The 25,307-nt window shown below is 39.9% G+C and overlaps 1 pseudogene; it reads right to left on the reverse strand.

The window, feature by feature from the left end:
- Positions 1–1,252: 1,252 nt before the first annotated feature.
- Positions 1,253–3,744, reverse strand: LOC113177831 (large neutral amino acids transporter small subunit 1-like; annotated as a pseudogene).
- Positions 3,745–25,307: the final 21,563 nt, after the last annotated feature.

Consider the following 25,307-nt stretch of genomic DNA (forward strand, 5'->3'; position numbering starts at 1 on the left):
CGGCCATGCCTGGCTGGACAGCAGAGACTTCCCAGATGGGCCATGGTCCTACTATGCTCCTGCACACTAGCCGGCAAGTCAGAGTCAGCACCATGGACACAGGCCCCATAACCAGAAGGATCCCTCTGACCTGCCTCGCAGGTGGGGGTCCCACAACCTAGCCACACCGCACCCCAGGAACACGCTGCATCCTGCCAAGTGGCTGGCACTGCCCTCCTCCTGGGGGGTCAGTGGTCTGAAGCTGAGGTTGAGCTCCCAGTGCAAGACAGGAGCCTGCTGAGCTCTTCTCAGGCCTCAGAGTCCCTTCAGTCTGACCTGAAGAGAGGAACCGCTCTCTGCGGGTGACTTGCAGGGACTTCCTGACAGCTCAGCAAGAACAGTGTGGCCAGATGTGCTGGCCAGGCCTCAAGTGCCCCAGGGCACAACAAAGACAAAGCCCACCGGAGGCAGAGAGAGGAGAGCCCAGGAAGGCTTTGCTGTCTTCTGAGAGTGGGATGCGGCACGTGAGGGGAAGGCGACACCCTGGCCATGGGGGAAGCCAGCCCAAGGGCTGAAGGGCTGCTGTGGTCAGTGGGAGGCAGAGGCTGGGGTCCCCAGCCGTGCCTTGCCTGCCTTCCTGGCTGTCCCTAGATGCACACAGCCCCATGGTCAACCCTAGGGACAGGCAGGGCTGGCTCTTGCTGCTGAAGGTTCGTTCTCCAGGGTTCGCAGGGCAGGAGCCATCTCGAGACTTTAAGTCAAAGACACAGCCAGGGCTCTTCTCTCTCAGCCCTACACCGGCGCTGGAGGGAAGAGGGCTGGAGCAGCTGGAGGTGCGCCTGCAGACAGGCACTGCCACGCCAGTGCAGGTCCTCAGTGCTCTGTGCAGCCACAGCGTCGGGTCTCTTGGAGGCACAAGGCACTGTCGAGATGTCTCCCACCTCCTCCTGACCTCTCTAAACAGCAATCAGTTGGTGGCACTGACCTGACCCCAAATTTAAGTTGAATGCAGATGAATAGGGAAGGGAGAAGGTGGTGAGTCCCACGGGGGGCCACCAGGCCTGCCCCAGCTCACTGCTGGCACCGTGCCCGGGAGCCACCAGGGACATCCATCTTCCAGGACACCATTCGTACCAGAGTGTTCACAGCTGCTGTGGGTGCCGCCCCGGGCAGGGACGGTGAGGGGACGAGGGAGACCGGGAGCTGCTTTTCTGAGGGCGAGTTGTCTGCGTGTGGCCTTCGTGTGCTCCCTGCCCACAGCGTCTGCCGCCATCTAGGTCTCCTGCGGGACCACCTGCATGAGCTTCTGGCAAAGGACGGTCATGGAGACTGCGGGGAAATGACACTGAGTGAGCGCGGCCAGGCCATGGGCTGGGCCAGGCATCCTTCTTGTGGAGACGAGGACCCACAAGCCCAGCTCCCACCCGACCTGTCCCCACACAGTGCCAAGCTGCAGGAGGACAGGAACTCCAAGTTTTGTGTGGCCCTCCAGACTGTGAGGTAAGCACTGGCGCCTCCCCAGGGCTTCCTGGCAACTCTCCATCAGCAACTCTCCACATTCTGCAACTCTCCATCAGCAGGCAAGGAGTGTGGGAGCAGGTGCAGCTGCCCACCCCAGAGCCCTGTGACTGCACAGTAACCTGGTGGCCTCGCCACTGTGTGTGTGCCTGGCCCACACTGCCTATGTCACCACTGTGCCCTAAGACTGCCCGTGTCACCACTGTGCCCTGAGACCAGGCTGCCTGCGAGGGGCCCCAGGAACTGCCTGGCACTCTCCTTTTTCTTTGTGGTGCTGCCTGGCCAGCACCCCCCGCCCCCTCGAGCCACCTCCAGGGACACCCTGGCACTTTCTACGCAGAGCCTGCCTGGGGAGGGAGACTGGTGGTTTCAGAACAAGGTTTCTGTCCTAAGTCTGCTCTGGGCGTGACCCTGCATGAGATTCCACAGGGACCCAGGCTGGAGGGAGAGTCCTGCTCAAATGATGGGTGGTTCAGCCCTTGGTGTGGGTCTCCTCGCCTGCACAGGGGCCACCCTAGAATCTTAGGTCACCCAGTGCTAAGGTGCTGGCAAGGCCCGCCGGTGAGGACTCTCTCAAGCCTGGCCTTCCACACGGGTGAGGACAGGGCCCACTCTGATGTGGACCACCCCGGGCCTGGCGCCTTCTCCTGCTCTGCCCAGGAAGGTCAGGCAGTATGTCAAGGCTGGTGAGTGACAGTGGGCACTTCTCTGGCAACAGCAGCCTGGTTCTCGGGAACCCCTCTTTCTGAGATGAGCTGCTGCCCAGCTCTTGAGCTGGGAGTAGGTGGGTGTCCTCACCACTGACACCCTGCAGTGGCCAAAGGCCTGGCTGATGCCAGCCCATCTCAGCCAGCAGCCTGGACACTCACAGATGCCCTGGAGTAGCCACTTGAGCTTGTTCTGCCACCAGACCCCGAGGAAGTAGACAGGCAGCCCACTGAGGATGATGGCGAAGCCAATGCCACATTCCACAGGTGTCTTCCAGAAGGACACAGCGATGAGGAACAGGCAGGCCAGGATGAAGAAGACCAGCATGGCCAGGTTCACCTTGATTGGCCGCTCCAGCTCAGGCTTCTTGAAGCGGAGCCAGACCATACCGATGATGGCCAGGGCCATGCAGAGCCAGTTGAAGAAGCTGAAGAAGTTGATGACGGAGAAGATGTCTTTGGAGAAGGCGTACAGCAGGGTCATGACGCACGTGAACACAAGGGACTGCATGGGTGTCAGGAGCTGTGGGTGGATCATGGACAGGTGGCCTTCCCTGGACCCCACGAAGAACAGCCTGGAGGACGTGAACAGGGACCCGTTGATAGAGCCGAAGCAGGACAGGCCCACAAAGACGGGGATGATCCAGGACATGACTCCCAGGTGGTAGTTCCCAAAGTCCACGGCCACAGCCTCGGATGTCAGCATCTGCTCAGTGGTCAGCGTGGTGAAGTACGCCAGGTTCGTCAGCACGTACACCAGGTGACGATGGGGAGGGAGATGATGATGGCCAGGGGCAGGTTCCTGTAGGGGTTGATCATCTCCTCTGTGACAAAGTTCAGGTAATTCCATCCTCCGTAGGCAAAGAGGCCACTGTACAAGGACAGCACGATGTTGCCCACGTCCAGGTTGGTGCCTTGGAAGGAGAACTATGGGTTCAGATTAGACACGCCACCCTTCCGGATCTGGATGAAGCCGAGCAGGATGATCAGGGCCAGGGCTAGGAGCTTGGCTGCCGCGAAGGTGTCCTGCTCGCAGGTGGCAGCTTTCACGCTGTAGCAGTTCACAGCCTTGAGCAGCAGCACGCAGAGGCAGGCCATGAGCTTGGCAGCCTCCTCCAGCAGGGGCAGGTGGGGAAGAGCAGCTTGAGCAAGTAGGTGGCGAAGACGAGCGCCACGATGTACTGCGAGGACTGCCGGATGATGAGCAGCTCCATCCAGAGCTTCAGGAACGCGGGCATGGAGACATACACCTCCAGCATGTAGGCGTAGTCGCCGCCGGACTTGGAGATGGTGGTGCCCAGCTCAGCATAGCAGAGCGCGCCCACGATGGAGAAGATGCAGCACATGGCCCACACCACCAGCGCCAGCCCCGGCGAGTCCGCCTCCTCGAGCACGCCTGTGGGCGTCACGAACCGATGATTGTGCCCACGATTATGGCCACGCCGTTGAGCAGCGTGATGTTGCGCTGTAGAGTCACACCCTCCTCCGACGGGTCGCCGCCTTCTGCGCGCCGCGCCGCCAGCATCCTCTCCCGCGCCTGCCGCTCCTCCTCCTCGACCACCTGGACAGCCACCGCGCGCCGCTTCACGCCCGCGCCGGGCGGCTGGGCCTGAACACGAGGTGCTGGCCGCGGAAGAACGAGAAGCCCGCGCGCCCCCAAGCTGCTGCGTCTGCCCTCATTGATTCTTTGTATTGTTTGTGTTAGTCTCAATTTATTTTTTTTTTAAATATTTATTTATTTTTAGTTCTCGGCGGACACAACATCTTTGTTTGTTTGTGGTGCTGAGGATCGAACCTGGGCCGCACGCATGCCAGGCGAGCGCGCTACCGCTTGAGCCACATCCAATTTAATTGATTTTGGCTAGAATTTTAGCTATTTCTTGTCTTCTACTGATTTCGATGCTACTTTCTTTGTTTTCTAGAGATCTGAGGTTTAATGTTAGATTATTTATTTGATGACTTTTTATTTTTTTCAAATGTAGGAACTCAGTACTGTTATCTTTCCTCTTAGAACATCCTTTATACTGTCCCAGATATTTTTATATGTTGTATCTCTATTTTTGTTCCTATTTTTTTATTGCTACCCTGATTTCTTCTGTGACCAATTCTTTAAGATAAAATGCATTATTCATACTTCAGATGTTAGAATGGTTGTTTTTTCTCTGATATTTAAATAGTATTCCATTTTGATCTGATAGGATGCAAGTAAATATCTAGTTTTTATTGGGTTTGCCAAGATTCACTTTTTGCCCTAAAATATGATCTGTTTTAGAGAATGTTTTATGTACTGATAAGAAGTAAGTGAGTTCAGTTGTCAGTGGATGAAATATTCTATAGGTGTCTGTTAGGTTCATTTGATTAATAGTTTTGTTGTTGTTGTTGTTGTTTCGTTTTTTCCCTCTTATTTTCTTTCTTTTTTTTTTTTTAGTTCTAAAGAATCTATGCTTAGATCATGTCTGGATAACCTGTGTAGTGGGGAGAGGGGTGTGTTCAAATAACCAAATATTACTTTTTCAAAGCTACTTGTTTCTTTATACTGAAAAGCATTTGTTTTATATAAGTAGATAAATCAATGTTTGGGTCATAAATACGTACAATCACAATACATTTTGGATGATTCCTATAACCAGTATAAAGTGACTTCTTTTTGTCTTCTGATTAATTTGACCTGATTTCTACTTTGTCTGAGATAAGAGTACCAACTTCTTCTTTCTTTAAGTTACCACTTGTATGTTATAGATTTTCTCTATTTTAATGTTCATTTGTTGATGTCTTTGTAATTGTGAGTCTCTCACAAAAAGCATATGGTTTGGTCTTGTTTTCTTTTAATTCAATCAGCAAGTATATGTCTTTTGATTGAACAGCTTAGACCATTTACCTTTAATGTTGTTATAGAGTTTTTTTAATGCATAATTCAAACTGTATTCTACTTTAACTGACAATTCTTCTGTTACAATTTATCCCCATGCTGGTTTTAATTTTTCATTTTTTATATCATCTACATGATATATATTTTTAAATATATTTTGTAGTACAGGCTTACTGATTATGAACTCTTTCAGTTTCTTCTTATCATGGAATATTTTTATTTTTTCTTATATTCTGAAGGATAATTTAACTGAATGTTGTAATCTTTATTGGTACACATTTTTTTAGGGCTTGTTATATATTATTCCAACCCCTCCTGGCTTTTTAAGTCTGAGTTGAGAGATCATTTGATATGTGAACAACCTCCTGTTTTTCTCTTTCAGCTTTTAAAACTCTGTATCTTAGGTGTGTTTACCATGATGTGCCTTGGAGAGTATTTTCTTAATTAATCTTGCCTAGTTTTAGTCCTGTGTGCTTCTTATATTTGGATCTCCATCTCATTCCTAAAATTTGGAAGTTTTTCCAATGTGATTTCATAGAAAATATTGTTTATTCCTTTAGTTTATTTCAGAGACTTCAATGATTCCAGTTATTCTTAAATTTGTTCTCTTGATGTTATCCCAGATTTTATCATGATCTCTTAATATCTTTTCTTTCTATTTGACTTTACTTTCAGATTTTAAACTTTGCCTTTAAATCCTGAAAAATCAACCTTTAATTAGTATAATCTACTGGTGATGCTTTTCATTAAAGTTTTAATTGGATTCATTTTATCTTATTTCTATGATTTCTGTTTGGCTCTTTTTCAGAATCTCTATCACCTTATTGAAATGGTCTTTAGTTCCTGAATTTTCTCTCTAATTTCATTTGTTACTTCTTCTTCAAGCTCATTGCACATCATAACTATAAATTTTCTAAATTCATTCCCCAACAATTTATCCACTGTGGTATCACTGTAGTCAGTTGTTGAAGTCATAGTGTTATGGGCTATAATGGGGTGGTTATTCCCTTGCTTTTTAAAATTGTTTGAGCATCTACCCATTTTTTGAGGTAATCATCACTGCTTCTTTTATGGAAATGACCATTTTAATGTTTTTTAAAGAGAGAGAGAGAGAATTTTAATATTTATTTTTTAGTTTTCGGCAGACACAACATCTTTGTTGTATGTGGTGCTGAGGATCGAACCCGGCCGCATGCATGCCAAGCGAGCATGCTACCGCTTGAGCCACATCCCCAGCCCAATGTAAGTGACCATTTTATGAGCTTCTTTCTCTTCAAAGTCCTGTACGTGGTGAATATCTGAATATTCATGTTTTATTTCCTTTGCTGTTCCCTGTATCAGCACCTCTCTAACAAAAGCCACAAAACCCCATTTACTACCATCTCTTCAAAGCATAGCCAGACACTATTCAAATGCATGAAAAATGAAAAAGTTAATACTGTTCTTCACAGTTTCTCCAATTCGAGTATGAACTTGTGATACAGTGATGGAATATGTTAAAAAGTTAGTTATTAAATATAGTAAAATTGATATAACTTAATATAGGAACTAAAAATGGGAAGAGAAAAAAACAGGTCAAAAGAAGAAAATAAAAAGAAATAAAAGGTATTTAAGAATAGTACATACCAAGGTAAAAAAGAAGAAAAAGATGATTAAGGGAATTTGAGACAGTAGCAGGTGATTGTAAGAGGAAAAGAAAGGTAAGAGGAATGTATGTGAACCTGATCTAGGAAAACACACACACACACAGAGGATGATTCTAATTAAAGATTTAAATATTATAAGAGATCTGGGCACATCTGTAATCCCAGCAGCTTGGGAGGCTTAGGAAGGAGGATTGCAAGTTCAAAGCCAGGGTCAACAACTTAGTGAAACCCTGAGCAACGCAGAAGACCTAGTCTCAAAAAAAAAAAAAAAGCAGTGCTGAGGATGTGAGGATGTGGCTCTGTGGTTAGCACCCTGAGATTCAAACCCTAACTCAAAATTGAAAATAGAAGAACCACAATCAAAAGGATTGAGGACACAATGTTGGCTATCAAGTCAACAATCACCAAATGAAAATGAAAACTGATGTATACATAATCCAAGTTGAGCTGTTCACAATCACTGTTAGAGCTATTTATAATAAACTGTGCCCAAATGAAGAAAATTCTTGAGTTTTGATTGGGCTTTCTTCAGTATTTGGGACCTTTAGGAGATATCCATCATTCTTTGGCTTTGGGTATCCCAGGAGGTGCTGGGACACATGGGCCATTCCCCTGGTTGCCATGAACTTCCCACCAGCTGCTTCTAATTTGTCACTAAAGGTGGCTACTCAGAAGTTGCAGATAATGTCTGTTGCCTGATTCTGTGGTGTGTAGGAGTTCAGGATGCAGGGACCCTGGCTTTTGCTGGGATTACTGAATTCTGTTGAAAGCATCACTAGTAGATTAAACCACACTGAAGACAGATTCTCAGGCCTTTAAGACAAAGCATATAAACTTGAAAATAAAGTTGAAAATGAAGAAAATATGTTAAGAGACCAGTTCAACATGTTCAACATTAAGATAATATTAGAGATGAAATTTGAGAAATACAGAGAAGGATACTCTGAAACACAAACAAAATGATTGCATAAATTTCTTAATGAAATAAGATTTTAAAATTTAGAAATCTTAAGAATGAGGTAGAAATTCAAACACAAGAGACATTTAGAACCCAAATAGGCAATATAAAAAACATCCTCGCCAAGGCACATTTTGATTAAAATTCCTAATATACAGGATATGAATAGATTTTTAAAGCTGGAAAAAAAGCAGCAGGTCACATTTTTTAGATAAGTCAATTAGGATTTCAACTGATTTCCTAGCCCAGATCTTAAAAGCCAGAAACCCTTGGAATAACCTGTACCAAGTCCTCTAAGAAAATGGGTATCAACTACTATACCTCCACCTTATGATGAAACTTCCATCTCCACAGCAAAGGAAGCTCAACTTAATTCCAGAGTCTTCATTTTTACATTGGCTCAAAGAATAATATTAAATTACATATATCCATACTTTTTCTATCAAAAAATATATGCTTAAATGCCTCTGAGAATGATCTAGCTGAGAGAAAATGGAAAGAGATGAAGAGATGAGAGATGGGCACCTTGCCAAAGCAGAAACGTGGCTTTGCACAAGAGCAGGTCCACTTCCAGCACTTTCCAGCTATTGAAAAGGGGCTGGAGTTTGGACAAGGCTAGATTTTGGCCTGTCACAGGCCAAAAACACAAATATGAGATTTTTGTTCCTAAATTTGAATTTAGATCCATCATCATGACTTGCCCTCTTCTTCTGGCAATTTTATTATTCCATATAGATTTTGTAGTTCTGCTAATAGCCTGGAAGTAGAGATTAGCTAGTTTCAACACAATGAGTACAACTCTGCATAAACAGGAGATAGGGGGTATTCACAAAGATGAACAATGGTAATAAAAAAAACCAATCTCTGTGGATTTATAATTGATTTACTTCTGAAATTTAAAGCAATGAACCTCATTGCTTAAGTTTTGTGCTTCATCATATTTTTATCTAATGGGTCATTAATATGTGAGGGTACAGTGTCCTGATTCTTATCTCCTATGATAAGAGTCTCCAGTTCACAGCTAAGTATCCCAAACAACCTGACATGTAACATCACTTCTCTGGTTTGCCCATCTGTAGTTTAGTAAGACAATAAGAGATTGTCATGTCTATTCATTTCTACTCCTTCAACAGATATTTTGCAGACCTTGGTCATGCATACCTCCAGTTAGTTCCCAGAATGACCCTTCAATTAGTCTTGTTTTGCCAATCTGGCAACAAACTAATGACATAATTGTGCCAATTCAGTGTCCCAGTCATGGGAGATCTGGAAGTCTGGATGCCTCTCTCTAATTCTAAGTCCCCACTTTATCAAAAGACCTCTGAGTCTACTTTCCACTTTAGTAGAACTGATGACTGCATTATATTTTCATGAATCAATTTTCTACCTCCTTCAAATTGAAGAAAGTATCTTGTCATAGCATAAATTAACATACTCAGAAACACCAACAAGTTCCTCTGGAATCTGACCAGACTATACAAAGACGTTGTTCCTGATCTAAAATATCTATTGTCCAACTGAACATTTGTATATGTTTCCTGAATCTTATTGATCCGTAGGCCTTCATTTAGGAAGTTGGCCAGTAGCCAGCAGAATAGATAATGTCAGTTCCTATAAAGGGCAGATTAGAATTAGAGAATTGTATAGGATTACCATTTCTAAAATATGTAAAAGTGTAATTTTGTCTACAAATTTTGTCTTTTGTCTCTCAAACCCAGATAATCACAAAAATTTACAGTTTTGCATGTGAAACTTCCAACTATTAGAGGTAACCCTAAAGATTTTTAATTGTGACAGTCCAACTTATGGTTTTTCAAAATGCCAGGCTAAGATTTTAGTGGACACCATCCAAGAGACCAGAAAAAACAATGTAGATCAGGACCCAACCTGAGGGGCTGTCCCAAAGAGACCATTCAGACCGATTTTATCCAATTACAAAGTTTTTTTTTACACTCTGATTTATTCAAAGTCAATTTACAAGGGTTAGCTCTCAATCTAATAGGTTTTTTTTTTAAAAAAAGAACATAATTTACAAGGCTTTGACTGTTTGTTTTGTGTATGTACACTATGTATTGTCAGTCAACGTGTACTGTCATGTCTACATATGTTTGGTACCAAAATTAGCATATGAGCTCATAAATTAAAATTTAAAAAATGGATACAAATACCTTTGGTTCACATGATTGAAAAATTAATTTAAGTTGTGTAAACAAATAAAATAAAGATGTTTTTAAAAGTTACTAACTCACAAGCTTTTCTAGATGGTTAAACAGTTGTTAATAAAATATTAATGTCTATGAAATGTTTAATATCCATTGTTTCTAGGATTTTTCTCTTCTATTGAAAAAAATTACTAATGCTGTTAAATGCACTTATCTGATACTGTAGTTTTTAAAAATAAGTAAATTGTATTTGGCATATATGGGACTGATCATAAATATAATTAATCTACAGAGTTAAAATGCTACTAAATATAAAATAAAGAACTCTTAACTTCTTAAATCCATAGGGTAATATACTTAAACATAATTGGTGCTTTTATTTAAAAAAGGGTTTAAGATTACTTTGTGTCATCACTAAAAGCAATGTTACTAAGAGTTAAAAGTCCCATCAGGCATATTTCTATGTACACAGAAACCAAAGGTTTCGAGTACATTTCAATTAAATTACTATAAATAACATGAAATAGTTTATTTTATTAAAATTAAAAAAATTCTCTAAATTTGAGAATTCTTATGTGTTATCTCAGAGTGTAAACAACAAGTGGGTCTAATTCATTAATATAAAGGTCTATATAAATAAATGGTCTATTTTAAAAGATTTGAATGTAATTAAATTGGTTACAAATAAGAAACACAGTTAAGCTATTTAAGGTTTTCCCCTAATGTCAAATATTAATATAATGATATAAACCAAAATTTTATCTCTATGTTAAAATGACAAGGATTTCTTAAAACATTAATTCACTTCCAACATTTTGTTTGGTAAGTTTTATGCTCTAGAACAACTAGTCTTAAAGAAATTAAGGTTTGTACAATTCTGGTTAAACAGCAACTGTTATTTCTGAGTATTGTACTACATTACAGAGTCTAAATTTTTCTTTAAAATCTAAACTTGTTTAATATAAAGACATCAATATAGGGGGCTCGGGATGCAGCTCAGTTGGTAGAATGCTTACCTTTCATGCACAAGGACCTGGATTTAATCTCCAGCAACACACACACACACACACACACACACACACACCAAAAAAATGTAATTATTGTAATTATGGTATTATTACTCTTCTTTCTATATTAAATATGTTCATGTCTTTCAGATATACAAATAATTAAAAGTAAAATGTTTAAAGGAGCATTTTAATCAAGCTGGTGTTCTCCAAACTAGGGTTGTCTGTAATGGTAATTTTAGACTTATAAAGATGGCAAATTTTACTGGGGATTTATTTATATTACTTGATGTTTTCTAACCAAACCTAAACCTTATGTTACACTGATGATAAAAATGTAAATGTATTTATAAAAGATAATGAGAACTTTATCTATGTAAAGGTTAATATTGTAAAACATTTTGCCACCTTTTTCACACAAGAGAGAAGTTGGGGGCTCTCAGCCTTTATTTGGTTCATGTTTTAGATGTAATGTTGTGTTGTGTTAGCTAACATTCATATACACTCAAGAAAAATATATGTAAACTTTATTAAATGATATCAAAAAAGACACAAAAGTCAGCTTTAGATCTATGACACTTAATCTAGGATTGTAGGAAGTCATGCCTTACCTGAGATAAGACTCTACCTTTCTCCTTACTACATGTTAGAATGACTCCAAAGTAGGTCATATTTTTGTTATAAATATTACGGTGATCTCAAATAGGAGGTATAATATATAACTCAGCCAAATTCAAGATAGCTACTACACAAACTATATATGTTTTTACTCTTGTTAATTTCACATTTTATTTTCCTTACAACTGTTGCCTGTTAATGTTTTGCAGAGGTTCTGCTTCAAGAACACATAATTAATTTGAGATATTAAGCCATCAAGTATAAATAAATAGTAAATAAAGGGGCCAAAAATAACTATGAATTTATAAACATTAAACTTTAAGCCCAATACTCTTAGTTTAAGACTGGTAATACTGCTTTGCAAGATGGTTAAGACCAAGGCTTAAAAATAAAAATAAAGGGCCCAAGAAAACCAATATATGGCTCTTGCCCTCTGAGTAAGCTTAAACCCAGGGAACAAGGGGAAGAGCTTTGGAACTCTGGGTCACAAGACCTCTGAATCAGGGAGACTGCTGGGACTCTAAAAAGAAAGCCAATCAGTGTACATACTGCAAAATAGGAGGGTCATCATAAAGGGAAGACATTCCTGATGCTTCCAATGAAGCCATGTGGTCAGCAAGACCAAGAGCCATACTAGAGCAGATGGCACTGGTGGGGCTAAAAGGCTGCTCACAAGTTTCCCAAAAGTGTACCCAAGGGGACTCAGTTGACTTTTAACAACAAATGAGAACAAAGCCAACTTGATGATCTTAAACATCTAGCAAAAACAGTTAAACCAAACACAGCCTTTTCTGGGCATTAAAAAAAAATATATTTATTTTCATGTAACTTAAGATGTACATGTGTGTTAGCCCCTCAGGAATAAGTAAGACTAGAGGCAAAAAAAAAAAAGAAATTCTTAGAGATGAGTGTATGATAACTATCAAGAGAAACTTCTAGAATTAGAAGTTTTTAGTCATTTTAAGGCCTAAAGATCTTATTAGCCTCCTACACAGCTTAATCAATGTTTGCTAGTATGATTATGTATCCCTAAGTAACTTAGCTAAATGTTGTCTTTACACTCCTAATAACTCTGACAATTTTAAAGGCTTACATTCCCAAATAAAGGTCTCATTAGACTTCGTTAGGCCTTATTAAGGAGACAACCTCTCAGTTCTCCCACCTCCTAGTGAGAGCTTATTGATTTCTATTATCTTCATGATATCCATTAGTATGTTCCAGATGCTGCAACAATTAATCTCATTTCAGTGATCATGTCTTTTTGTTTCTCTCATAGAAACACTTGCCCCCAGGTGAATTTACAACCTGTTCCTCCTGAACCAGACTTTTACCATGGACCCCTTAACTAAACCAATTTCTAAAAAGAGACTCCAAACTGCTTGCTTCACTCCACATCACCCACTTTCAGCTTTAAGCAGCAAGAGTGGTCAACGCCCTTTTCCTTATAGCAATTGGAAGTCCCAAAAATTAGAGGAAAATATAAGAGATAGATAGATAATTGGGTTGAATTGCAAAATGGAGGCTAGTTTGAGTAAAAAAAAAAAAGTTAATCCCATTTTTTTCTCTTGCTTAGACTATGTTATAAGGACTGAGCAGTTAAAGCAACACATTTTATCAGTTGAATTAAGGTACATGCATGGCCATTATAACTCCTTACCTAATTTCAAAGACAAATCAAGGGCTTCATTGTTTCTAGAAAAGGGGTAAATTTTATGGGCCAGTCTATATGGGCAATGACCAACAGACTCCACTTTACCCTGCTTGCCTTCACTTACTAATCAGTAAATCTTCTCAGGGGATTAATTCACATGTTAGGGCTGTCATAACCCAATCACATTTCTTATACATTCTCATAAATTTTGTCACAAATGAGTTTTCTGGGGTACAACTAATATTGAAATCATAACATTCTATCTCTGGCCTCCCAAAGCTCACGCTCATCTCATGCTGCAAAATACATTTAGTCCATTTCCAAGAGTCCCCATAGTCTTGACAGTTCAACCATTACCAGAAGTCCAAGTCCAAAATCTCTTCTGAGACTCCAGGCTTTACTGTTAATTTTTCTCCCATTCTTTCCCAAAGGCACCAAAGGCCTTAACCAGGGTAACTGTGCATGGGTCAAAAGTCAGTGATAAAGACTTTTATGGGACAGCTAGATACAGTCTCTTACTTGATATTGATTCTGGGACATCAAACTTGTTATTTTAGCTGTCCTGTAAAAAAAGGGGGGACTTGTGAATGTCAGCTGACCAATGGAGTTTTGGCCAAGGTCCATCTCACAGTGGATCCAGTGGGCCCCTTTATTCACCCTGTGGTTATTTCCCAGTCCAGGACCAAAGGCCTGGAAAATCCCTGAAGTGTCACTAGGTAGAGACTGCTTTGTAAGCACGAAGGACCTGGAGTCTGGTGTCCTCAGGCCATCACAGTAGCAATCACCAGTCCATCCAAGAAGTAGCAAGCTTGCATCGACTGTGCTTTGCTGTGCTTCCCACTTTTGTTCCATCTAAGACTCCAGCCTACCGGGTTGTTCCACTCAAGGCTCCAACCTCTTAGTGTGGGTCTCCAATTCAGTTTGCTGTCCCACAGTGCCAATCATTGCTAGGAACAGTCTCATGGAGACACCCAGAATCCTTTTAAACTTAGGCATCTCTTAATCCAATCCAGCTGACAATTCAGATTAGCCATCAGAAACACTAATTAAAAGAAAACTTTCAACATTAAAGAAAATGATATATATTAACAATAGAACATTTTTAAGATACAAAAGGAATGGAATTTTGTCTTTTGCCCCACTCTGTTTGGTACTGCTAGTCATTAAGTGAAATAAACTGGCTGAAGGACAAATATGATATATTATCACACATTTGTGGAAATTAAAAAGTTGATCTTGTAGATAAACATGGTAAATTGGTAAAAATAGAAAAACAATGGGGAGTAGAGAGAAGGAGAAGTGAGAGAAGGGCACAAACACAGGAGGAGGATAAATAGTTTCTGGTTTTCTCTACTCAGTAGGGTGGTAAGTGCTGGCTACAGTGACAGATGGCATGTTTAAAAATGTCTAGAAGAGGATGAAGCTTCCCAACACTCTGGACAGATTAATGTTTGAGTGGTTGAAAGAACTTATTGCCCTGATTTGCTCATTATGCCTTATGTAAATATATCAGATTATCCTATAGGATCCCAGGAGCATATTGACATTATGTCTCAATTATAATAATGACGATATTAATAATAATAATAATAATTTAAAAAGTTATCCCCAACAAGACCAAGCTTATGCTGATGAGCTCCTGCACTGACTCTGTCTAAGCTCCCACAGCCACTTTTAAAGGGCCCATGAAGTGATGAGCAAGGGGCTGGAGGGAGAGCTGGTATACCCTTTATCCATAATACCCACATCAACCACCTTAATAATGAGCAGCTACCATCTCTACCAACAGAAAAAGAACCTCAATCTCATATCAGGGTTTTTTTGAATTTTACATTGGTTTAAAAAGTATGATTAAATTTCATACAACCACTTTGTTTTAACAAAATTGTATACATGCTTATAAGGCTGGTCTAGATGAGAAAAAAAGAAAATGGAAAGGGAAGACAACAGAAGAAATGATGCCTTTGGAGAAGATGATGGTGCACTTAGGCTAGAAAAGGGCCACTTCCCGCACTTTCACTGGAGAGAAGAAGGCTGAGCTTGTGGTTCCAGAGAGAAGGAAGGCAATCCATTTAATGGCAGTAGATTTGAACTCGTACCATACTTTCTTACCAAATTCATTCTTTTCCAAGTTATGGCAAGGGAATGTGGATGGGTGTTGGAGTTTAGAAAAGGCATGAACTACAAGATTTTAGAGTGAGAATGTTTTGTGCCATTCCAAAATGACCAGTATGATATTTGTGTTCATAAATTCAAACTAAGATTTGTTGTCATAGCTTGCACCTTTCTCCAGCCATGTTTTGTTGTTCTGTGTGAATTGTGCAGCCAGGTAAATAGGCTGAAGTGGGCTTAGGTGAACTGGAGTTCTTCAGCAGGAGCAGTGGGCACCACTCTGCACATGAGGAGGCAGAAGGTACTTGCAAAAGAAGAGCAAAAATAATATTAAAAAAAAATATATATATATATATATATACATGATATATATATATATATATATATATATATATATATATATATATATACACATAACATGCACTCCTGAAATTTGAACTCATTTTTTAAGTTTTGAAATTTATTATATTCCCATAATATGAATTACTAATATTTATTAAGTACAATATCATTAACTAATATTATCATCGCATGGTATAGTAATAGGCTATGGGACAAATCAAGTACCCAAGATAACTTGAATGCACACCTCTCTATTTTATCAGTCTCTGGAGTTAATAAGATAATAACAGACCCTCACGTCTCTCCATGCTCACCTCTGCAGCTGATACTCTGCAAACATTTGGCATGCATAATTCCACTTAGTTCTCAGAATGTCCTTAAAATTAGTTTTGTTTTAGTGATTTGTAAATAAACTAATATTTTAAATGTTTATCACAAGTCAGTCTCCTAGTCAGCGGTGGATCTTGTAGTATCGATTTATTTACCTGAATCTTAAACTTTATTTTTATCACAATTTATTTAAATCAAAATTTCCATGTTAGTAGAATTTCTGTGTTATTATTATCACAAACCATGATCTACCTTTGTTCAAATAGAACAATTTATTTGTCTTAGCATAAATTAACTTAGTCACAATCTTCAACAATTTCCTCTGAAAACTAAGCAGACTATAGAAGGTAATTGTTCCTGCTACTAGTGTAGCCATCATCAAGCAGAATAATAATAAGTGATTCCTATGTGTGGTTGAAACTTCTGTCTCTAATTTACAAGCAAAGGGATTCAAATCACCATTACCTAACACTTAAAGCTCTCCATCCTATTCTGGAATAGCTGGGTATCTCCCTCCTGAGACTAATTCTGGGCATCAGGCCAGAGCTGCAGAGCTCAGCAGGTTGGTGAATTTGCTCTAAATTTGAACTGAGTTTATCTCCAAGTCAGCAAAGACAGGTGAAATGGCCAAGGCTTCTGTCCCTTGGGCTTGGTCATTGGGGATCAATTAGAGGAGGAGGACATGCAAGGCTTGCTGCAGGAAGTATTTACACCAGGTGCTCATCTTTCTGTTCCTCTTGTAGGCCCCGCCCCAAGGAAATGAGGAATATTTTACTGTTTCCACTTGAACAAGGTAACAGCAAAGGAAGACGTATGAACAAAACAATAAACTAGGGGACAATGCACAAGGTGAAAGAAAGGTTTTGTGATTTCAGCATAAGGTGGGAGCAGTGAGGCTGAATTCTGCTCATCAGCAAAATAAAATAAATAAATAAAAGTTCTGGGAATGTACATGATGTTTAAGCACCTCTGGGTTCATCCCCAGTACCAAAAAAAAAAAAAAAAAAAAGTTAAATGAAGTGATGTGAACTTTAAAATCCCACAGTGTGATGCTTTCCAGGATTATAGGATTATAGGACTGTCTACAAAAGAGTTCAATGTAGATAAACTTCCTATTTTGGTTGTGCCTATTTTACTTGGCCACTACCCTGGAAGAAATTGGCACTCCAGGTGCTGGACACCCCCTTACTAATTTTTAACAAACTAGTAATTAATCTTAATTGGGATAATGCAGTTCCCTGGGTTTGAGTCTCCTTCATGCTTGAGGTATGGGAGGAAGAGGGAAGAGGGACACCCCTTCAGGCCCCACTATGTGCGGGACACACACAGGTCTCTTACTCCTTCTCCACTGCTCTCACCTGAGGTTGCTGGGACTGAGTTAGCAGAGGCTTGACTGTTTGCTCATTGTTTTTGAGATGACTGTCTATAATACTTTTAAAAGTGCATTACTTGTAAACATTGTAACATAAACTTGTGTTTCTACTCTTGCTTCACTTACATGTCAAATGAGGACCTGTCAAATGAGGTTTTGCTTGTCTGTTTGCGTTTTTTTTTTTTTTTTTACTACATCATTGAGCATTGTTTTTAAGGACGATTAAAGGAGACATTAATCTTTGACACAACATGTAGCCACAGAAACAATATTCTCCAAGTTATAATGTAACTAAAGGGTGGTGTTTTATGTAATTCTGGGGCATGAAAATAAGTCTACTCTCTGATTAAAAAAAACAACTTGCTTATCATCAATAAAAACAGACCCTCAGGACAAATTCCATTGTCCCAGATTATACCAACTTCAAATCCAAGATATTAGGACACTCGAAATAAATGGATTTTTTTATCCATTACCTGAAAAGAGAAAAGTTCTCAATTTTGGAAAATGATAAACCCATCCTAATTCCATCTTCAGATTGGGAGCCATCTCATCACAAAGTCATAAAATGTTCATTTCTATTTTACTATAAAATACTAGGATTTCTATTTTTCCTGACCATAATCTGATGTTTAAACTTTTTTGGAAATCCTGCCTACTCACCCATGCCTGGCTCTTCTTGAGCAGATAACAACCCTCCCTAAAACCTTAGTGGCCCCTCATAAATTCTGATGTTGGAATCTCAATTCACTCCCTACCTTGAAATGTTAAGCCATGTAGAACTCTAACTTGCTATCTTCCCTAGTATTACACTTGCCAGAAACAAGTTAGTTGTAAGTTTCCCAGGACAGTTGTCTTTGTAAATTTTGGTTATAAAAAGCCCTATGCCCTTAGATCGGCCTGACTTTTGTGTGAGACAGTTGCCGGCCAGCCAGCTCTCTTGTGTACACAATGTATGCTTGCTTTAATTTTGTTTAATATTGGAGTCAGTGGCCTTTTCTTTGTGTCACTGGTTCAACAGAAAAATAATTATTGCAGTAATTATCATTAAACAATTTTATAACACTGAATTATAATCAAATAGCAGAGAATGTAATTGTCAACAGAGGCTCTCTTCAAAATGGCTACTTCGTGGAAGTCATAAACTTATAGCAGACTGTGTGATCAGGGAGTGGCACTTCCAGGCCTGCTGGCTCCTTTCTTACTCTGAAATTAAAACTGGACTCAATAAAGGAGAAAGTGCCCTAGTTTCTGGGCTATGCATGGTAAACACTAATTTATAAAATGTTCTAGTCAGATTTCGTTAGTTTGGTCTATATTACTAATTTACTTTGGAGACTAATAGTTGGTTCAGTTAATCATCAGATCTGCTGAAAGCCTATTATTTAATAGCTCCTGAGCCAGTGAACAGAAACAGAATTCAATGGGTCCCACCTTGTCCTTAAAATACACCTAGCTGTACTGAGGTGCCCAGGCCTCAGGGGTCCCTGGCATACTTGGGTTCCTATGCTAAACCCAGGGTAGCCCCAGCTATCCTCATTGCCCACTGCCCAGTCTCTGCCCTGGGCTCCTCCTCACACCTCTCTCCTCAACCAGAGCCTGTTGTGTGAGCTGCAGAAGATGACATGACCCCATGCCACACCCATTGGCCTCTCATCTGGTCCAGGGAAGAGTCTGAGTCGTCATCCCGCCCTTCACAATTGCCCTGAAGTCTGAAGCTTCCAGAGCCCTCTGGTTTCTGCTGCTGCCCTGATGACCCAGGAAGATTCCCTCCAGGGCTGGTCCTACTCTTCAGTCTGGGCAGAGTGGTCCAGAGCCTGAGAGCCCCAGCAGCACCTCCTCGAAGTGGCTTCTTCAATGCTGCTGCCCACATCTCCCTCTGTCCTTTTTTCCTGTTTGATTCCTCTTTCCCATATGAACTGCTGTGTATCCACACTCTAAATTTTAACTCCAGGTCATGGAATCTCATGTGTTGTAGCCACAGAAGCCAGTCCACCGTGGGAAGTATGGCCATTAGGCAGGAACCCTGAGCACTTACTGAGTGGATGAGCGGATCTCAGTGCTGGTGATCTTGTGTTCATCTTCTCGGTGAGTCATGAGTGTTTGTTGCTGTCAGTGGTGGAAGCAGAGGAGCCTGGATCTTGTCTGTCTTTCTGCCCAGTGGCTCTGTCTGTGCTCTGCTGGGTTCCTGGTTATACACTTGTCACACTTAGTAAGTTTCTACCAGACAACTCCAAAATACATTCCCATTTTTTAATCATAAGCTCTCCATCACAAACTTATTCATGTTTCTCACAGTAGCAGAAAGTAGGAGTTGATTTTAAGTTACTAAATATGAATAATAAAATGCAATCTTAATTGTTGTTTATTTCTGTTAAAAATCAATAATACAGGTTAACTACTCAAACTAATATGTGTGATAGAATGTGGCCTCCGTATTTCTTTAGGATAGAAGGGCACAAATGTATAAAGCAGATAATCAAACTGACACTGAAGAAGTCACACACATATTTTGGAAATATAATAAATGTCAGAATCAGAATATGTGCATAGATGAGAGAATAAATGAGAGGGAAAAAACAATAGCCAGAAAGGAAACACCTGTGTAAGCTACATTCAGGAAGCCACCTCTGCTCAGGTTCCTTCCTAGGTGAACAGCTCAGCAGCAGAGTGAGCTCCTGACTGCAGCTTGTAACACTAAACTGCAGGACAGGGAGGGAAACAAGCATCCTATGATCCATGCACCTTGACCAGGTCTGAAGCTTGTAATTAGGCACGATCTCTTAGAGGACAGTAATAATTACACAAATTGCATTGAAAAACTTACAACATACACAGTAAATCATTCACCAGTTATGAAATGTGATGTCATGGAATGATTAGAAATGTGATGTCAAAGTGTGTTCCCAGACATGCATGTATTTGAGAATTTATTCTTTCCATCCACAAATTCTACTTGAAACATGGGAAATAAAAACCTTAATGACTAAATTCATATTAAAGTAAATGTGGTAATGTGAAGAAAAGTTTATTTACGTTATGTTATCTTCTTATTTCACCTATACACAGAAGAAAGTGTGTCTGTGTTTCCATTATCAACACCCATGTTCTAGTTCTAGCTTGTCATTGTGAAAATAGAATAAAAACCTTGTAAATGATTTAGTCTGTCAACTTGATCATATGTAATTTACTTAGAAAAAGAAAATGAAAATGTACTGAAAACCTATGTTTGATAAAAAAAAATTGTAAGTTATCCATAAATGGAAACCTCATTAGAAGACAATGTCCAAAGAAAATGTTATAATTAGGGTGGTGCTTATGGGTCACATGATACCTTTTCAGTTCAAGAATAATGCTTTGGATGGTGACCCACCTTTAGGACCAGCCAAGCAGCTTCTGTTTAGGAAGTGAGCAACACAGCACCTGGGAGAAGACCCTGGCTTACTCAGCTGCAGCAGTGCCAGTGGGGAGGGAAAACGAGAAACCAAAGATGTGAAAGGCAAGGTCATGAAGTACATAGTGTCAAGTACAAGAAATTTTCTGAGCCAAACAGGACATATCTATGGTAAAAATGCAGTGTTAAGTGGAGGTGGTGGGAATGCAGGGATCCTTGCTTCCTCAGGTGCTAAGACTCCTTCATAGTCCTGAGAAATGCTCCTGCCCAGCAGTGTTGAGGAAGGACTCCCCCAGTTATTTCATTATATTTGAAGTTGAGATGGGGACCAGAGAAAACTAGAAAAGTAATACTCAATTCAAATATCAAAATCAATTGATAGTTTTCCCCATATTTGTTGAACATTTGTGTTTCTTCTTTTAAAAAGTATCTGTTTTATTCATTTGCTCACTTGTTAATTGAGCTATTTCACTTTTTGCCAAAAATTTTGTGTTATTTATATATTCTAGATATTAAGCTTCTTTCAAAAGAGTACCTAACAAAGATTTCCTCCCATTCTGTAGGCTCTGTCTTCACATTCCTTATTGTTTCCTTTTCTGGGCAGAAAGGTTTTGATTTGATGGCATGCCATTTATGGACTCTGGGCATTATTTTCTCAGCTTTAGGGGTCCTATTGAGAAGTCATTGCCTGTGCCTGTATGCTGGGGTGTTGACCCTATGTTTTCTTCTAGAAGCTTCAGTTTTTGGTCTGATTCCTAGATCTTAGATCCATTTTGGGTTCACTTTCAAGTACTGTGAGGAATAAAGATTTATTTTTCTACATATGAATAATAAGTTTTTCTATCACCAGTTTTTAAAAAACCTGTCTTATTTCCAATGTATGTTTTTGGCATCTTTGTCAGGGATTGAATGACTATAGGTGTCTGTCTTTTTCTCTGTGTCCTCTATTCTGTATCATTAACAATTAGAAAAATGCAATTCAAAACTACACTGTGATCTTTTACATCATGCCACTCAGAATTACAGTCATCAATAATATAAATAATAATAAATTATAGAGAAGATGTGGCAGAAAAGGAAAACTTTCATATTTGGGGATTATAAATTAGTAAAACACAATGGAAATCAGTATGGATGTTCTTCAAAAGGATAGGCATGGAACTACACCATATGACTCAGCTGTTCCACTACTTGGTATTTAGCCTGAAAAATTAAAGTCTTTATACTACTTTGATACATGCATACCCAGGTTTATGGCAGTACAATTCACAATTCTCAAACTATAGAACCAGCCTTGGTTTCCATCAATGGGTGATGGATAAAGAAAATGTGGTACATATACAAATAAAAATAAGCAAATAAAATATACATATACAAATAAAAATATATTTTTATTCATCCTTAGAATAAATAACCTAGGTCAATTGAAGGAAAATGGATAGCTCTGGAGACCATTATGTGAAGTGAAAAAAAAAAAAACTGAGAAGTTCAAAAGTCATATGTTTTCTCTCATATGTGGAAGGTATAGAAGGAAAAGGAAATGAAAGACAGATGAATGAATGGGAATCTCATAAAAATCATAGGGAGATCAGTAGAAGAAAGGGACCAAGGGGTGAGAGGCAGAGAGGACAGGGAGAAGTTCTAGGGAGTGATATCAGCCATATCCTATGGTTATACTATGTGTTTAAACAAATATTTAACAACAAATGTACAACTGTACATTCTGTACAACTGTAACACACCAATTAAAAATGGGGAAAGAGATAAAATCATATAAGCTACTATTACACATTTGTTATCTGAGTCATACTTATATAAAAATTCATTTAACAAAAGCTCTGTAGGATTAAACATTTGTTCTAAACAAATGCTAATACACTAAATTTCCTTTATTCTCTTATTTTGTCATATTTATTACTTAGTTTTTTAAATTCATTTTTATTCAAGCAGTGCATTTTTATGGAGAAAGAGAACCATACTTCAAATGACTTTATTTTGTTGGGGTTGTTACCCCAAAACCAAACTGGCCTACTTTTCTTGCTCCTGATCATCTCTGTGTTTGTTCTCGCCTGTTTGGGGAACTCAGGGATGACTTCCCTCATCTTCTTGGACCCACGGCTCCACACCCCCATGTACTTTCTCCTCAGCCAGCTCTCCCTCATGGACCTGATGTACATCTCCTCCACGGTCCCCAAGATGGCCATCAACTTCCTCTCTGACCAGAAAAGCATCTCTTTCCTGGGCTCTGGTGTGCAAAGCTTCTTTTTCTGGACCATGGCCAGCTCAGAAGATTTAATCCTGGCCTCCATGGCCTATGACCACTTTGTGGCCATCTGTTTTCCCCTCCACCATCCTATACATGTGAGTAACATGATGCATGGGAAGATGATTTTATGCCCTTCATCTTCCTTACTGCAGGTCCAGGGTCATCAATCATTTCTTCTGTGAAGTTCCTGCCATGTTGCCCCTGGCCTGTGGGGACACCTGGGTCTATGACACATGGTGCTTGTGAGCACAAGCCTGTTTCTCCTTGTTCCTTTCCTTGGCATCACTGTGTCCTGTGGATGGGTCCTTTTTGCTGTCTTCCATATGCACTCAAAAGAGGGAAGGAGAAAGGACTTCACCACATGTGCCACACATTTAACTCTGGTGGCACTTTACCATACACATTTGCTTACGCTTATCTCAGTGATACTGCCAGTTATAAGTGATGAGTTCTGCTCCTTCACATGTTGAACTATAACGTTAGAGAAGCGCTCCAAGACAAGAATATAAAGCAGGGTTTACTTAAAAAGGGGGTAACAGACTTCTCCAGGAGGGAGAAGGGGGCTATAGGTGGTATCCTGGTATGGCAAGAAGTAAGGGTGTTTTTCCTTTTTATTTGTCTTAGGCTTCCTTTGTTCTACTCTCTTCCCCTTTTTCCTTCTTGTGTATGTGACTAGGCCCAGGAAATGCTTGGTGGGATGGCCAAAAGGTGGGAAGCCAGTCTGGAGGGGCCATGGAAGAGTGATCTGGGCAAGAAGTGTATGTAATTAGTAACTCCCTGTAGGGAGTGACAATTTCTGGGATAGGTTACTTTAGCAATAGGCTGAAACAGGGTCAGGTTCTTGATAAGGTTGGATAAAGGGCTCTGTAGGAATTAACATTTCAATTCCTCCATCCTGTATATCTGACTCTTGCCTATATTCCAAATTCTGGCTTCATTTTCCCCTCTAATTTTAGAAACTTCTTACTGCTGTGAGGAAAAGGGACAATGATCATCTGGCTGCTTTGAGCTGAGAGGGACAATGTGAGATGCCACAAGCAGTTTGAAGTTTCCTTTTACAAGTAAGGTTGAATTGAAGTCTGTTTGGGGAAGAATAGTTTGTAAAGTTATTTCAGGGCAGGTGCTTCTATAAAAGATAAACAAAAAGACATGAGTACTAAAATGAGATTAATACAAAATAAATGTTGCAACATCTAGAACATGTCAATGAATATCATGAAAATAATAGAATGTCTTTCACCCAGAGGTTTGAGGGTTAGGTTGTCTCCATAACTAGACTGGAGAGAACAAGGCCTTTATTTGGGAATGTAAATATTTAACATTGTCTGTTATCAGGAATTAAAGCACAACATTTAACTTTTAATGTCACAGAGGTTTACCCTTTTAAGATGTAGTTAAGTTACTTAATGTCATTTAATTTTGTAAAGTCTTTCTACTTGTATGACTTCTATGTTTAGTAGAGATCTCTTTATTTCTGTTACTTAGGGCTAGATAATCATACTATCTCTAAGTAACAGAAATAAAGGGATCTATTAAGCTTACCTGTGTAGGTTAGGAATAAATATAGGCCTTAAACTAATTAAAAATTTCTGACTCTGGTAATTTCTCATGATAGTTATTAGGCATTCTTCCTAAGAATCTCTTATAATCTTTTGTAGCTTCAAGTTTTACTTATTCTTGGGGGTAACACAAGTGTATATATCTTAAGTTACATTTAACTTTCTTTCTTTCTTTTTTTAATGCCAAGAAATGGCTGTGTTTTGGTTTAACTGTTTTTGCTAGGTATTCAAAATCATGCTGGTCAAAATTGACTTCCTATCTACTGTTAAGAGTCAGGTGAGTTTCCATGGGAGTCACTATTGTGAATCTTGAGAGCGGCTTCTTATCTCTGTTAGTGCCATTTGTGCTAGAATGGTTCACATTCTTGCTGACCATGTGAGTTCCCTTGGAAGTATCATAGATGTCTACCTTCTCCAATGACCCTCCTCCTCTTCATAGCAAGTGCACCAATTGGCTTTTTGTTCTCAAGTGGTCACATTAATCTCCCTGATCAGGAGGTTGTGTGGCCCAGAGTTGCAAAGCTCTTCAGAGAAGTTCCCTTGTTCCCTGGATTCAGACTGATTTAGAATGCAAGAGCCAAATTTTGGATTTCTTTGCCCTTTTTATTTAACTCTAATTATTAAGTCCTCATCTTAAACATCCAGCAAGTCACTTTTTCACCCATCTTAAAGTAAGAGTACTGGGCTTTAACTTCAATGTCTATAATCTTACAGTCATTGAACCCTTTTATTAATTGGGGTCTGTATTTTCCTATGTGTCCTGTGGGTGTGGTTTATTATCTTAAATTAATCCAGGTTGTGTGTTCTTGAAGCAATA

The sequence above is a fragment of the Urocitellus parryii genome, chromosome 1, assembly GCF_045843805.1.
Source record: "Urocitellus parryii isolate mUroPar1 chromosome 1, mUroPar1.hap1, whole genome shotgun sequence".
NCBI classification, from domain to species: domain Eukaryota; kingdom Metazoa; phylum Chordata; class Mammalia; order Rodentia; family Sciuridae; genus Urocitellus; species Urocitellus parryii.